The sequence below is a fragment of the Macaca fascicularis genome, chromosome 7 (assembly GCF_037993035.2).
Source record: "Macaca fascicularis isolate 582-1 chromosome 7, T2T-MFA8v1.1".
NCBI lineage: Eukaryota > Metazoa > Chordata > Mammalia > Primates > Cercopithecidae > Macaca > Macaca fascicularis.
Window position 1 is genome coordinate 87,282,079 of NC_088381.1, and position 13,503 is coordinate 87,295,581.

General features: G+C 35.0%; 1 pseudogene; it reads right to left on the reverse strand.

Annotated features, from left to right (window-relative positions):
* Positions 1–257: 257 nt before the first annotated feature.
* LOC123574564 (olfactory receptor 4K2-like) lies at positions 258–1,191 on the reverse strand (annotated as a pseudogene).
* Between the last annotated feature and the right edge of the window lie 12,312 nt (positions 1,192–13,503).

The following is a 13,503-nucleotide window of genomic DNA, read 5'->3' on the forward strand; positions in this document are numbered from 1 at the left end:
GGATGAAATGAAAAAACCATTTCATTGCCTTTTGACAATATGTAAGTGAACATTTTGAAGGTGTCAATGTTACTGACACATTTTTCTTCCAAATGAAATTAGGAGAAAATTCAAGATAAGTGTATTAAGATACTATTCAGCAGGATGGAGGCATGCTTTTGTAAAAACAGTTTTTATATAATTAAACATAGTTGAAGGCATAGGAAGACAGATTGGATAATTCCTTCCATAATGAAGGATCATTAGGCTTCTAGGCATTAAGTATTTCCCTTGCATTCCGTGTAGTAGCTTCTGAACCTCTTCAAAACATTTTTTATCTCTTTATTTCTCAGGGTATAAATGGCTAGATTTAGGAGAGGTGTAAAAACATGATAAAACACAGCAAGAAATTTGTTCACCCAGATGATGCTAAGTGGCCCCACGTAGATGAAGATGGAGGGCCCAAATAAGAGCACCACCACTGTGATTTGGGCAGTGCAGGTAGAGAGTGCCTTAGAAGCCCCAGTTTTAGAGCCTCGATGGACAGTGAGAAGAATATACATGTAGATGTCAGTACTAGAACAGAGCATGTTACGGCCAGAACCCCACGGTCAAGATTCATGAAAATGTATAAATTTCCATGCAGGCAAGCTTGATTTCCAGTGGTGTATCACAGAAGAAGCTGTCTATTTCCATGGGACCACAGAAAGGCAGCTGGACAATCATAACCATTTGGCTCATGGAATGGACAAAGCCAATGATCCAGGAAGTCACCACCAACCAAATGCACATTCATAGGCTCATAATGGTGGAGTAGTGGAGTGGTTTGCAGATTGCCACATAGCGGTCATAGGCCATTACCGCCAGTAGCACTATCTCAAACCCTGCAATAAAATGTGCAAAGAAGATCTGGGACATGCAGCTTACAAAGGAAATGGTCTTACTCTCCTTAAAAACGTCTGCTGTCATCTTAGGAATGGTAATTGAAGAAAACCACCTATCAACAAAGGAGAGGCTGGCCAATAAGAAGTACATGGGGGAATGGAGATGGGAATCAGTGATGATTAAAATCATGATGACAATATTTCCAGATACAATAATCAGGTAAAACATTAAAAATGTCATCACAAGTAAGACCTGAGTATTCCATAAGTGGCAAAGTCCCAGAAGCACAAATTCTGACACTACCGACTGATTTCCTTCATCCATTTTATTCAGTGTGTCTTCTAAAATAGCGAAGATAGAAAAATAAATTATTAGTTAGCGGGATGACACAGCGTCTTTAATTTTTGAAAAGTGGTGTTCACGTTGAAATTTAGCATCTATATTTGAGAGTAAAATGCATAATTGTGAAGAGAAATGTTGGCCAAATATATATAGTATTGTGACCAAAAAAGAAGCTGACTGCCTAAGATTGACTTTCCAAGAAACAGAACCTGAAATGAGATAGTTATTCCAATGCTTTACTGAGAGGCGACTCTCATAAAAAGGGGGTGAGGAAATCAGAACTGCGAGTAAGGTTTAAGAAGGTAGTAGTGTCACCTGGATTAACTTCAGTCCACTAATGCTGTGAAAAGAATGTAGGTGGAGCACCAACCACAATTATTACAGTAAATAATTATAATTAGGTCATCAACTTAGGAAGGTGAATGTAAACTGATACTGAAATTCAGTACAAATGACATAATACACAATATAATTTCTCTGTACAGACATTCTTCCTTTTATTTAATTTCATTATATTGCATTTTTCAGACATTGCTTTTTTTTTTTTTTTTAACAAATTCACTGTTTGTGGCAACTCTGTGTCAAGCAAGTCTATTGGCATCATTTTTCCAATAGCATGTGCTCACTTTGTGTCTTTGTGTCACGTTTTGGTAATTCTTACAATATTTCAAACTTCTACAATATTGTATTGTCTGCTGTGGTGATCTGTAATCTAGGATCTTTGATGTTACTCTTCTAATTGTTTTGGGGGCATTGCAAACTGTGCCCATATAAGACTTAGTTGATAAATGTTGTGTGTGTTCTGACTGCTCCACCAACTGGCTATTTCTTCCTCTTTCTCTGTTTAGGCCTGGCTATTCCCTGAGACACAACAACATTGAAATTAGGCCAATTAATAATCCTGCAGTGGCCTCTAAGTGTTCAAGTAAAAGGAAGAGTTGCATGTATTTTACTTTAAATTAAGAGCTAGAGGCGGGCACGGTGGCTCACGCCTGTAATCCCAGCACTTTGGGAGGCCAAGGCGGGCAGATCATGAGGTCAGGAGATCAAGACCATCCTGACTAACACGGTGAAACCCTGTCTCTACTAAAAAAAATACAAAAAAAACTAGCCAAGCGAGGTAGCAGGTGCCTGTAGTCCCAGCTAATCGGGAGGCTGAGGCAGGAGAATGGCGTAAACCTGGGAGGCGAAACCTGCAGTGAACTGAGATCCGATCACTGCACTCCAGCCTGGGTGACAGAGTGAGACTCTGTCTCAAAAAAAAAAAAAACAAAAAATTAGCCTGCCATGGTAGCATGCACCTGTAGTCCCAGCTACTCAGGAGGCTGAGGCAGGAGAATTGCTTGAACCCAGGAGGCAGAGGTTGCAGTGAGCTGAGATCGCGCCACTGCACTCCAGCCTGGCAACAGAGCAAGACCCCATCTCAGAAAAAAAAAAAAAAAGCTAGAAATAATTAAGCTTAGAGAAGAAGGCACATTGAAAGCCAAGATAAGCCAAAAGGTAAGCCTCCTTGTGCCAAACAGCCAAGTTGTGAATACAAAGACAAAGTTTTGGAAGGAAATTAAAAGTGCTATTCCAGTGCATACAGAAATGATAAAAAAATAAAAATAAAAGCAAAACATTGTTATTCCTAGTATTGAGTAAGTGTTAGTGGTCTATAAAAAAGATCAAGTCAGCTATAACATTCCCTTATGTCAAAGCCTAATCCACAGCAAAGCCCTAACTCTCTTCAATTCTATGAAGGATGAGAGAAGTGAGGAAGCTACAGAAGAAAAATTGGAAACTAGCTGAGATTGGTTCATAAGGTTTAAGGAAGGAAGCTATCTCCATAAAATAAAAGTGCAGGGTAAAGTAGCAAGTGCTAATGTAGAAGCTACAGCAAGTTATCCAGAAGATCTAGCTAAGATAACTGATGAATTTGGCTACACTAAACAACAGATTTTCAGTGCAGACAAAACAGACTTAAATTGGAAGAAGATTCAATGTAGGACTGTCATAGCTAGAGAGGAGAAGCCAATACCTGGCTTCAAAGCTTCAAAGGACAAGCTGATTCTCCTGTTAGGGCTAATGCAACTGGTGACTTTCAGTTGAAGCCGATGCTCATTTAGCATTCTGAAAATCCTTAGGGCCTTTAAGAATTATGAAAATATACTCTGCCTGTGCTCATTTTTATAAATATGAAAACAAGGCCTGGATAATAGCACGTTTGTTTGTAGCATAGTGTACTGAATATTTTAAGTCCATTGTTGACATCTACTGTTCAGAAAAAAGATTCTTTTCAAAATATTTCTGTTCATTGACAATGCACTTGGACACCCAAGAGCTCTGGTTGAGATGCACACAGAGATTAATGTTGTTTTCATGCCTGCTAACACAACATTTATTCTGCACCCCATGGATCAGGAGAAATTTTGACTTTCAAGTCTTATTGTTTAATTAATATATTTTGTAAGGGCATAGCTGCCATATACAGTGATTCCTCTGATTAATTTAGGGAGAGTAAATTGAAACCATTCTGGGAAGAAGTCCCCATTCTAGATTCCATTAAGAACATTCATGGTTCATAAGAAGAAGTCAAATGTCAACAGTAACAGGAGTTGGGAAGAAATTTATTTCAGCTCTCATGGATGACTTTGAAAGATTCAAGATTTCAGTCGAAGAAGTAAGTGCAGATATGGTGGAAATATTAGAGAAAGAGAATTAGAAGTGAAGCCTGAAGATGTGACTGAATTGCTGCAATCTCATAAAACTTTAATGAATGAGGAGTTATTTCTTATGAATCAGCAAATAAACTGGTTTCTTGAGAGGGAGTCTACTCCTGGTGAAGATGCTATGAACACTGTAAAATTTCAAGAAAGGATTAAGAATATTACATAAACTTAGTTGATAAAGCAGTGGCAGGGTTTGGGAGGATTGACTCCAATTTTGAAAGAATTTCTAATGCAGGTAAAATACTATCAAACAGCATCACATGCTATATATAAATCTTTTGTGAAAAGAAGAGTCAATCAATGCAGGAAACTTCATCATTGTCTTATTTTAAGAAACTGCCACAGGCTCCCAACCTTCAGCAACTACCATCATGATTAGTTAGAAGTCATCAACATTGAGACAAGACCCTCCACCAGCAAAAATAGGACAACTTGTTGAAGGCACTGGGTAACCAAAAAATTCCTATGACTCACTTCATAATGATAATTACTTAGTTGCAGTGGTCTGGAATTGAATCCACAATATCTGTGCTATGTGTAATGGTTTACTCAATCCTCAATTGAATCTCGTCTATAAGACATTGTAAAACTAAATTTGTTTCTTACGTTTCTAAAATATGTGGTGGGATAACCTTTAGGAGACAAGCTATATGGAAAACCATATGCTAAATATCTTGGCATAATAATTTGCATGCAAAACTAGACGCATAATTGATCATTAATTTAAACCTACAGTATAATATAACTTATTTAGTAAATAAAATTGATTTACAATATATCAGTGGAGTGACGTCTAGAAAGAGATTAAACAACCTCAAAGGCAATTCAACCTCAGAATCTCAACTGATGAATTTTGCAGAGAGGCTCTTTATAACTCAAGCTTATCAATAGAAAATATTTATCTTCAATTATATGAATGTATGCTAGGAAATCCCTAGACTTTGAAATATTAGCATTTCCTGACTCTCAAGCATAGAAACTTAATCTACATTTGTAAGATGAGAATAGATTGCATATATATATAAGCAAACTGTATCTTTGAGTGTTAGTGCTGAAGGAACATGAGGTTAAAACTTCAGCAATTATTGATTATTAATCTTTAAATATAGCAGTGATACTGCTTACATTGATCCCTAAGTGACAATGCTTCTCAAGTTGGATGGTGGAAAGATAATTACCAATTTTCCTTTTCTATTTATTATTTCTCTCCATTGGCATTGTTTCAGTTTTTGTGTGTTTTGTGTTCTTTTATCATTTGAAATCTCCAAGGTGTTGCTAATGAGCACAGGGGAGGAATGAAAATCATTACTGCATCACGAGCACGAGTTTCCCTTTCCCTTTTTCTGAGGACTCAGAGACATAAATTAAGAACAACAAGAAAGAAAATTCTCCTAAGGGAAATCAGGTATTGCCTTTGTTTGCTATGGGTAAATGGACATATGATAGTAGTGTAACAATTTACAAACAGTAATATATCCATAATAGATTAGATTTACCTAATTTGTAAAGAAAATATTCTGATATTATTCCCAATAGATTCACGCTTCCTGAGAAACTTGAACAATCTGATGTTTCTTCTTGAAACTCTTTTTCTTATCAGCACAAACTTTTTCAGATAAGTTTTCAGTAATTAGTTCTTACCTGTTGAATAAGTGACAGAGAAGATAGCTAATAGGGAAACCAGGACTCCAACTGTATCCAAGAGAGGTATTTGCTAAAAGATGAATATGTACATTCCTAGGGAACAATTCATCATTGAGAAATAATACTGCTTTCTTTACCAGTTTTGAAATTGTTAACTTTTCATATTAATGAACTCTATTACTGTATTAATATTAACCAAAATTTAGTTGAATTAGTTGAATATATGTACACTTTTTGGTCAGACCTTGTCTGCCATGTGACCTTGAGCTAAACCTACTTCTGTGTCAATTTCCTCATCTGTGAAAAGAGGACACTCATCTAATAGATTTGTTGTGAAGATGAATCAGAAAACATACAAACCACTGAAACTCTTTTGGTATTCAGCGTTCGTTGCATAAATATTATTTCCCCTATCTCTTCATTAAGGTTGATTTTAAAGCAGTAGTTTGCAAAGCTTTTTGGCAACAGGTCTATTGCACAGCTGAGCACTTTCCATAAGCAAAATACATATGATAAACTTTCTTTAAAATATCTACCATTTATATTTTCTCTAAATTAACATACCTATATTCAACAACCCTCTGGGATATACAGATGTGAAGAACATAGCAGACATGTCTGCTGTTTTCTAGGAGTGTAACAACTTCTTCACCCTTAATCTTCCTTTCCAAGGAGGGGTTATTAATATGATTTTTAGAAGACCTAGAAGTGGAAATAGGGGTTTCTTTTAATTACATGGAAGAATTTCAACTCTTGATGACTGGAAGAATTTCAACTCTGCATGACTTTGAAGGGTTCCTGATTTCAGTGGAAGAAGTAGCTGCAGGGTTTTTGTCCTATATCTGCACTAATTTCACTTATTCTATGTGCAATGATTTTTACTTCTATTTCTATGCTAAAAGTTATCTTGCATACTATACTTTCTCTAAGATGAAAAACATTATCCTCTTAAATGGGAGGAATCAGTTGAAAAAGGATTGCTGGAAGCTACTTAGAGTAGCCAGCAAAGAACAGAGATTTCCAAAAGCAGATGTAAGAGTATCTCAGAGGCAGTGCATTATGTCGGTGTGTGCACTGCTGTTGAAGAGAGATCATGGAAATTCCAGTAGGAATAGGATAGGAGGAGAAAGCCTGTGAATTATCTTATGAAAATATAAAATACTAAAAAATTCATTATCAACTCCAAGCATTGTGGGCATGCATGAAACAGATACATAAAAATATTTTAAGACTTAGTATCATAAAAAAGAGAATCAGAGAGATGAAATGACTAATACAAATTTTCTCTTAGATCAATGTCTCTTTTTGTGTTTTCTTCTGATATGTGTTTGAGATGTATCCACTGTTGAGTGGAAACAATATTTGTGGAAGTACTTTCCCTCAGCCTGGCATATATTCACCAACTGAAGTGGTCCCTTGAGTGTAATTTTCCTATTCTACATCTCAGCAGAACAGGAATCATAGAAATAATTTACCTTTGATGTCTCTGGGATTTCCTTGTTAAAAGTGATAGCAATTGTTGCATATGTTAGAAATCAGAACAAAGAGACAAGAAAACCTTCATCTAAATCAGCCAAACATTAAAATTAGTGGTTTTAAAATGATTATTCACTTTATTTTTAATTTTTAATTTTTGTGGGTACATGGTAGGTGTGTACATTTGTAGGGTATTATGAGATATTTTATATCAGGCGTGCAATACAGAATAATCACATTATTTATTCTTTATTTGACCTGTAAGTATTAAGGATATGTCTTCCACAATGTTGATCTGTAACTTGATCTTGATCTATAGCATCAAATTAAATTAACATTTTAGTTCTTGTTGCAAGATAAATCATATCCTATTTGGTGTGACATATGACCATCAACAAAAACCTCTGATATGAATGGAGTGCCCTAATGCGCACCAATATTGTCCAAATAGGCAGGTACTCTTGGTCAGCTAATTGATGTGTTTCAATAGCTGTGATTAATTGAGGCCCTGAACAATTATGCACTGAAAGTTAAATTATTAAAATATTTTTAGATTTTCAAAATAAGGATATTGAGGTTAGGTTAAGAGACATTCTATTTGACTTTTCAGATTTTAAAATGACTTTATTGTAGTGCAATTGATATTTAATAACATGTCCATATTTAAGTGTAGAGTTTGAAGAGTTTTGGCATTTGTATACAACAGTAAAAAGGCCATCACTATTAAGATGGTGACCATATGCCTCCAATGTTTACTTGTCCCTTGATATCACTCCCTTCCTTCCACACGTCTACCATCCCCAGACAACCACTAATAAGTATCTATAATTATTTATTTACATTTTCTCGGGTTTTCTATAAATGGAATAATAACATATGTACTCTCTTTTTGATCTGGCTTCTTTCAGAATACTTATTTTCGTATTTGTCATGTTGTGTGTATCAATACTGTATTCATTTTTATTGCTGATTAATATTCCATTGCATGTATATACCATATTTAGGTTATCAGTTCATTTCAGAGAAATTTAGGTTGTTTTCAGTTTTTGGCTATTACAATAAAACTGATATGTACATTTGTGTACAATATCTGTGTAACTGAATAATTTTAAATGTATTGAGACTTGTTGTGTAGCCCAGAATATGTTCTGACTTGGGAAAGGTACTTTGTGCATTTTAACAAGGAATTATCTGATTTTTTCTGTTTTTTTTTTTTTTTTTTTTTTTTTTTTTTTTTTTTTTTTTTTTTTTTGGTCAAAGTGTTCTGCAATGTCAATTACATCAAACTGGTTCATAGTGTTCTTCAGGTATACCATATCTCTGATAAATTTTTGTTTACCTTTTCTGACAATTATTTAATAGAGAAGTATTGAGGTTTTGATTACAACTTTTTGGACTATTTTTCCTTGTAGTTCTGTCAGTTTTTGTTCCATCTACTTTAAAGCTCTGTCATTAGGAACATACATAATTAAAATTATATCCTTCCAATTAATCAACCCCTCTCTCAATATGAAATGACTTTTAAAAAATCTCAGTAATATTCTTTTTTGAACCATGTTTCTCTTATTATTAAAATTGCTACTAAAGTTTTCTTTTGATTTGCTTTATCATTATATATATTTTTACATGATTTTATTAATAATTTAAGGACTACATATTTTAAGAGCAGTTTTAAGTTCTCAGCAAAACTTGAGTGGAAAGTATAGAGAGTTCCTATATATTCCATGCCTGCAAACATACACAGCCTCTCCACCATCAACAGCCAACAAAATAGTGGGGCATTTGTTACATAGCTGAACCTGCTTCTACACATGATTATCACCCAAAATCTATAGTGTATATTAGGTTGTACTTTTAATATTATGCATTCTATAGGTTTGGAAAATATATAATCACAGGTATCCACCACTGTAGTGTCATACCAATTAGTTTTTCTGCCGTAAAAATTCTCTGAGGTTTGCCTAATCATCCCTCCCTCCCACACAACTTCTGGCAACCATTTATCTTTCTACTGTTCAGTGTTTTTTTTTTTTTTTCTTTTCTTCATGTGATACATGCTAGTTTATTTTTTATTCTTTGCATGAAATTTAAATACTGTACAAGATACATGTCAGTTTAGATGCACAGGCACACAAAGGAAAACAGACGCACACTGACACATACGTGCACGTGTTCAATGGATTTTTTTCTTTTCCAGAATGTCATAGAATTGGAGTCATGAAATATGTAGGCTTTTCAGATTGGTATCTTTCCCTTACTAATAAGATTTACGGTCTTCTGTGGTTTTTCATGGCTTGATAGCTCATCTGTTTTTATCACCGAATAATACTCCATTTTCCGAATGTACAACAGTTTGTTTATATATTTACATACTGAAGGATATCTTGGTTGCTTCCATTTTTTGACAATTATGTATAAAACTGCTGTAAATATTCATGTGCACATTTTTGTGTGGATACAAGGTTTCAAAACATTTGGGTGAATACAATGAAGTGTGATTATTGGATTTTACAGTAAGAGTAAAAGTTTTGTAGAAAACTGCAAATCTGCAAAAACTGGAAAAATTCCCTTTGAAAACTGGCACAAGACAGGGATGCCCTCTCTCACCACTCCTATTGAACATAGTGTTGGAAGTTCTGGCTAGGGCAATCAGGCAAGAGAAAGAAATCAAGGGTATTCAGTTAGGAAAAGAAGAAGTCAAATTGTCCCTCTTTGCAGATGACATGATTGTATATTTAGAAAATCCCATTGTCTCAGCCCAAAATCTCCTTAAGCTGATAAGCAACTTCAGCAAAGTCTCAGGATACAAAATTAATGTGCAAAAATCACAAGCATTCGTATACACCAGTAACAGACAAACAGAGAGCCAAATCATGAATGAACTTCCATTCACAATTGCTTCAAAGAGAATAAAATACCTAGGTATCCAACTTACAAGGGATGTAAAGGACCTCTTCAAGGAAAACTACAAACCACTGCTCAGTGAAATCAAAGAGGACACAAACAAATGGAAGAATATACCATGCTCATGGATAGGAAGAATCAATATTGTGAAAATGGCCATACTGCCCAAGGTTATTTATAGATTCAATGCCATCCCCATCAAGCTACCAATGAGTTTCTTCACAGAATTGGAAAAACTGCTTTAAAGTTCATATGGAACCAAAAAAGAGCCCGCATCTCCAAGACAATCCTAAGTCAAAAGAACAAAGCTGGAGGCATTACGCTACCTGACTTCAAACTATACTACAAGGCTACAGTAACCAAAACAGCATGGTACTGGTACCAAAACAGAGATCTAGACCAATGGAACAGAACAGAGTCCTCAGAAATAATACCACACATCTACAGCCATCTGATCTTTGACAAACCTGAGAGAAACAAGAAATGGGGAAAAGATTCTCTATTTAATAAATGGTGCTGGGAAAATTGGCTAGCCATAAGTAGAAAGCTGAAACTGGATCCTTTCCTTACTCCTTATACGAAAATTAATTCAAGATGGATTAGAGACTTAAATGTTAGACCTAATACCATAAAAATCCTAGAGGAAAACCTAGGTAGTACCATTTAGGACATAGGCATGGGCAAAGACTTCATGTCTAAAACACCAAAAGCAACGGCAGCAAAAGCCAAAATTGACAAATGGGATCTCATTAAACTAAAGAGCTTCTGCACAGCAAAAGAAACTACCATCAGAGTGAACAGGCAACCTACAGAATGGGAGAAAATTTTTGCAATCTACTCATCTGACAAAGGGCTAATATCCAGAACCTACAAAGAACTCAAACAAATTTACAAGAAAAAAACAAACAGCCCCATCAAAAAGTGGGCAAAGGATATGAACAGACATTTCTCAAAAGAAGACATTCATACAGCCAACATTTTTTCATGTTGATGAGCCAACATGAAAAAATGCTCATCATCACTGGCCATCAGAGAAATGCAAATCAAAACCACAATGAGATACCATCTCACACCAGTTAGAATGGCAATCATTAAAATATCAGGAAGCAACAGGTGCTGGAGAGGATGTGGAGAAATAGGAACACTTTTACACTGTTTTTGGGATTGTAAACTAGTTCAACCATTATGGAAAACAGTATGGCGATTCCTCAAGGATCTAGAACTAGATGTACCATATGACCCAGCCATCCCATTACTGGGTATATACCCAAAGGATTATAAATCATGCTGCTCTAAAGACACATGCACACGTATGTTTATTGCAGCACTATTCACAATAGCAAAGACTTGGAATCAACCCAAATGTCCATCAGTGACAGACTGGATTAAGAAAATGTGGCACATATACACCATGGAATACTATGCAGCCATAAAAAAGGATGAGTTTGTGTCCTTTGTAGGGACATGGATGCAGCTGGAAACCATCATTCTTAGCAAACTATCACAAGAACAGAAAACCAAACACCGCATGTTCTCACTCATAGGTGGGAACTGAACAATGAGATCACTTGGACTCGGGAAGGGGAACATCACACACTGGGGCCTATCATGGGGAGGGGGGAGAGGGAAGCGGGGAGGGATTGCATTGGGAGTTATACCTGATGTAAATGACGAGTTGATGGGTGCTGCCGAGTTGATGGGTGCAGCACAGCAACATGGCACAAGTATACATATGTAACAAACCTGCACGTTATGCACATGTACCCTAGAACTTAAAGTATAATAATAATAATAATAAAATAAAATAAAATAAAAAATAAAAAAATTAAAAAATAAAATAAATAAAAAAAGAAAAAAAAGAAAAAAAAAAAGAAAACTGCCAATCTGTCAGCATTTTGGATTTAGCAATTCTAATAGTTTTGTAGAGGAATCTTACTATTGTTTAATATACAATATACAGTTTGATAATGATATGATGTTGAGAACAACTTTTTGAATGACTGTTTTCCATCTATGCATATTATTTAGTAGGGTTTCTGTTCATATCTTTGGCTCATTTTATAATCATATTCATTTTCTTTTTAATATGTATAAATCTAAGGGGTGCAAGAGGAATTTTAGCCCATGAATAATTGTGTACTGGTGAAGTCTGGGATATTAGTGTATCTATCACCTGAATAATGTACATTGTACCCATTAAGTAATTTCTCATCATCCACCTGCCTCATGCCATCAATTCTTTCAAGTGCGTATTGTGTATCATTTCACACTCTATGTCCATGTGTACACATTATTTAGCTCCCACAGTTAAGTGAGAACATGTAATATTCAAATTTCTATTTCTGTGTGTTTCACTTAAAATAATGGCCTCCAATTCCATCCATATTGCTGCAAAAGACATGATTTTATTCTTTTTTATGGCTGAAGAGTATTCTACTGTGTATTTATATCACATTTTATTTATCCAATCATCTGTTGATGGATACTTAGGTTGATTTCATATCTTTGCTTTTGTGAATAGTGCTGTGATAAACATAAGAGTATAGGTATCTTTTGGGTATAATGATTTCTTTTCCTTTGGGTAGACATCCAGTAGTGGGATTGCTGGATCTTATGTTAGTTCTATTTTTAGTTATTTAAGAAATTTCCATAGTAGTACAACCACTATGGAGAACAGTTTGAAGGTTCCTTGAAGAACTACAAATAGAGTTGCCTTACAATTCAGCAATCCCACTCCTAGGTATACACCCTAAAGAAAAAAAATCAGTATATCAAAAGATATCTCCACTCCCATGTTTGTTGCAGCACTATTCACAGTTGCCAATATTTGGAAGCGACCTAAGTGTCTATCAACAGACAAATGGATAAAGAAAATATGGTACCTATACACAATGGAGTGCCATTCAGCCATAAAAGAGAATGAGATCCTATCATTTGCCAAAACAAAAATGGATTTGGAGGTCATTATGTTAACTGAAATAAGCCAGGAACAGAAAGACAAACTTCTAATATTCTCAGTCATTTGTGGGAGCTAAAAATTAAAACAATTAATTCATGAAGATACAGAGTAGAAAGATTCTTATTAGAGGCTTGGAAAGGTAATGAGGTTAGGGTTAGGGGGAATGTAGGGATGGTTAATGTGTACAAAAATAAAAAGAATAAATAAAACTTACTATTTGATAGCACAATAGGGTGACTATGGTCAATAATAACTTAATTGTACATTTTTAAATAACTTAGAGAGTATAATTGGATTGTTTGTAACTCAAATGATAAATGCCTGAGGGGAAGGATAACCCATTCTCCGTGATGTGCTTATTTCACATTGCATGCCTGTAATCAAAACATCTCATGTACCCCATAAGTATATACATCTACTATGTACCCACAAAAATAAAAAATAAAAATCTAGAAATCCCAGTTCTTGATGAAGTTTTGAATCTATTTATTTTTAATGTAGAGAGTGATACATCAGTCATTCTAGCTACAATCTTATTTTTTCATTTTATGTACTCTATTTTCTCTTTGTTCTTGCATTCTTTTACAATAATCTTTGTTATTT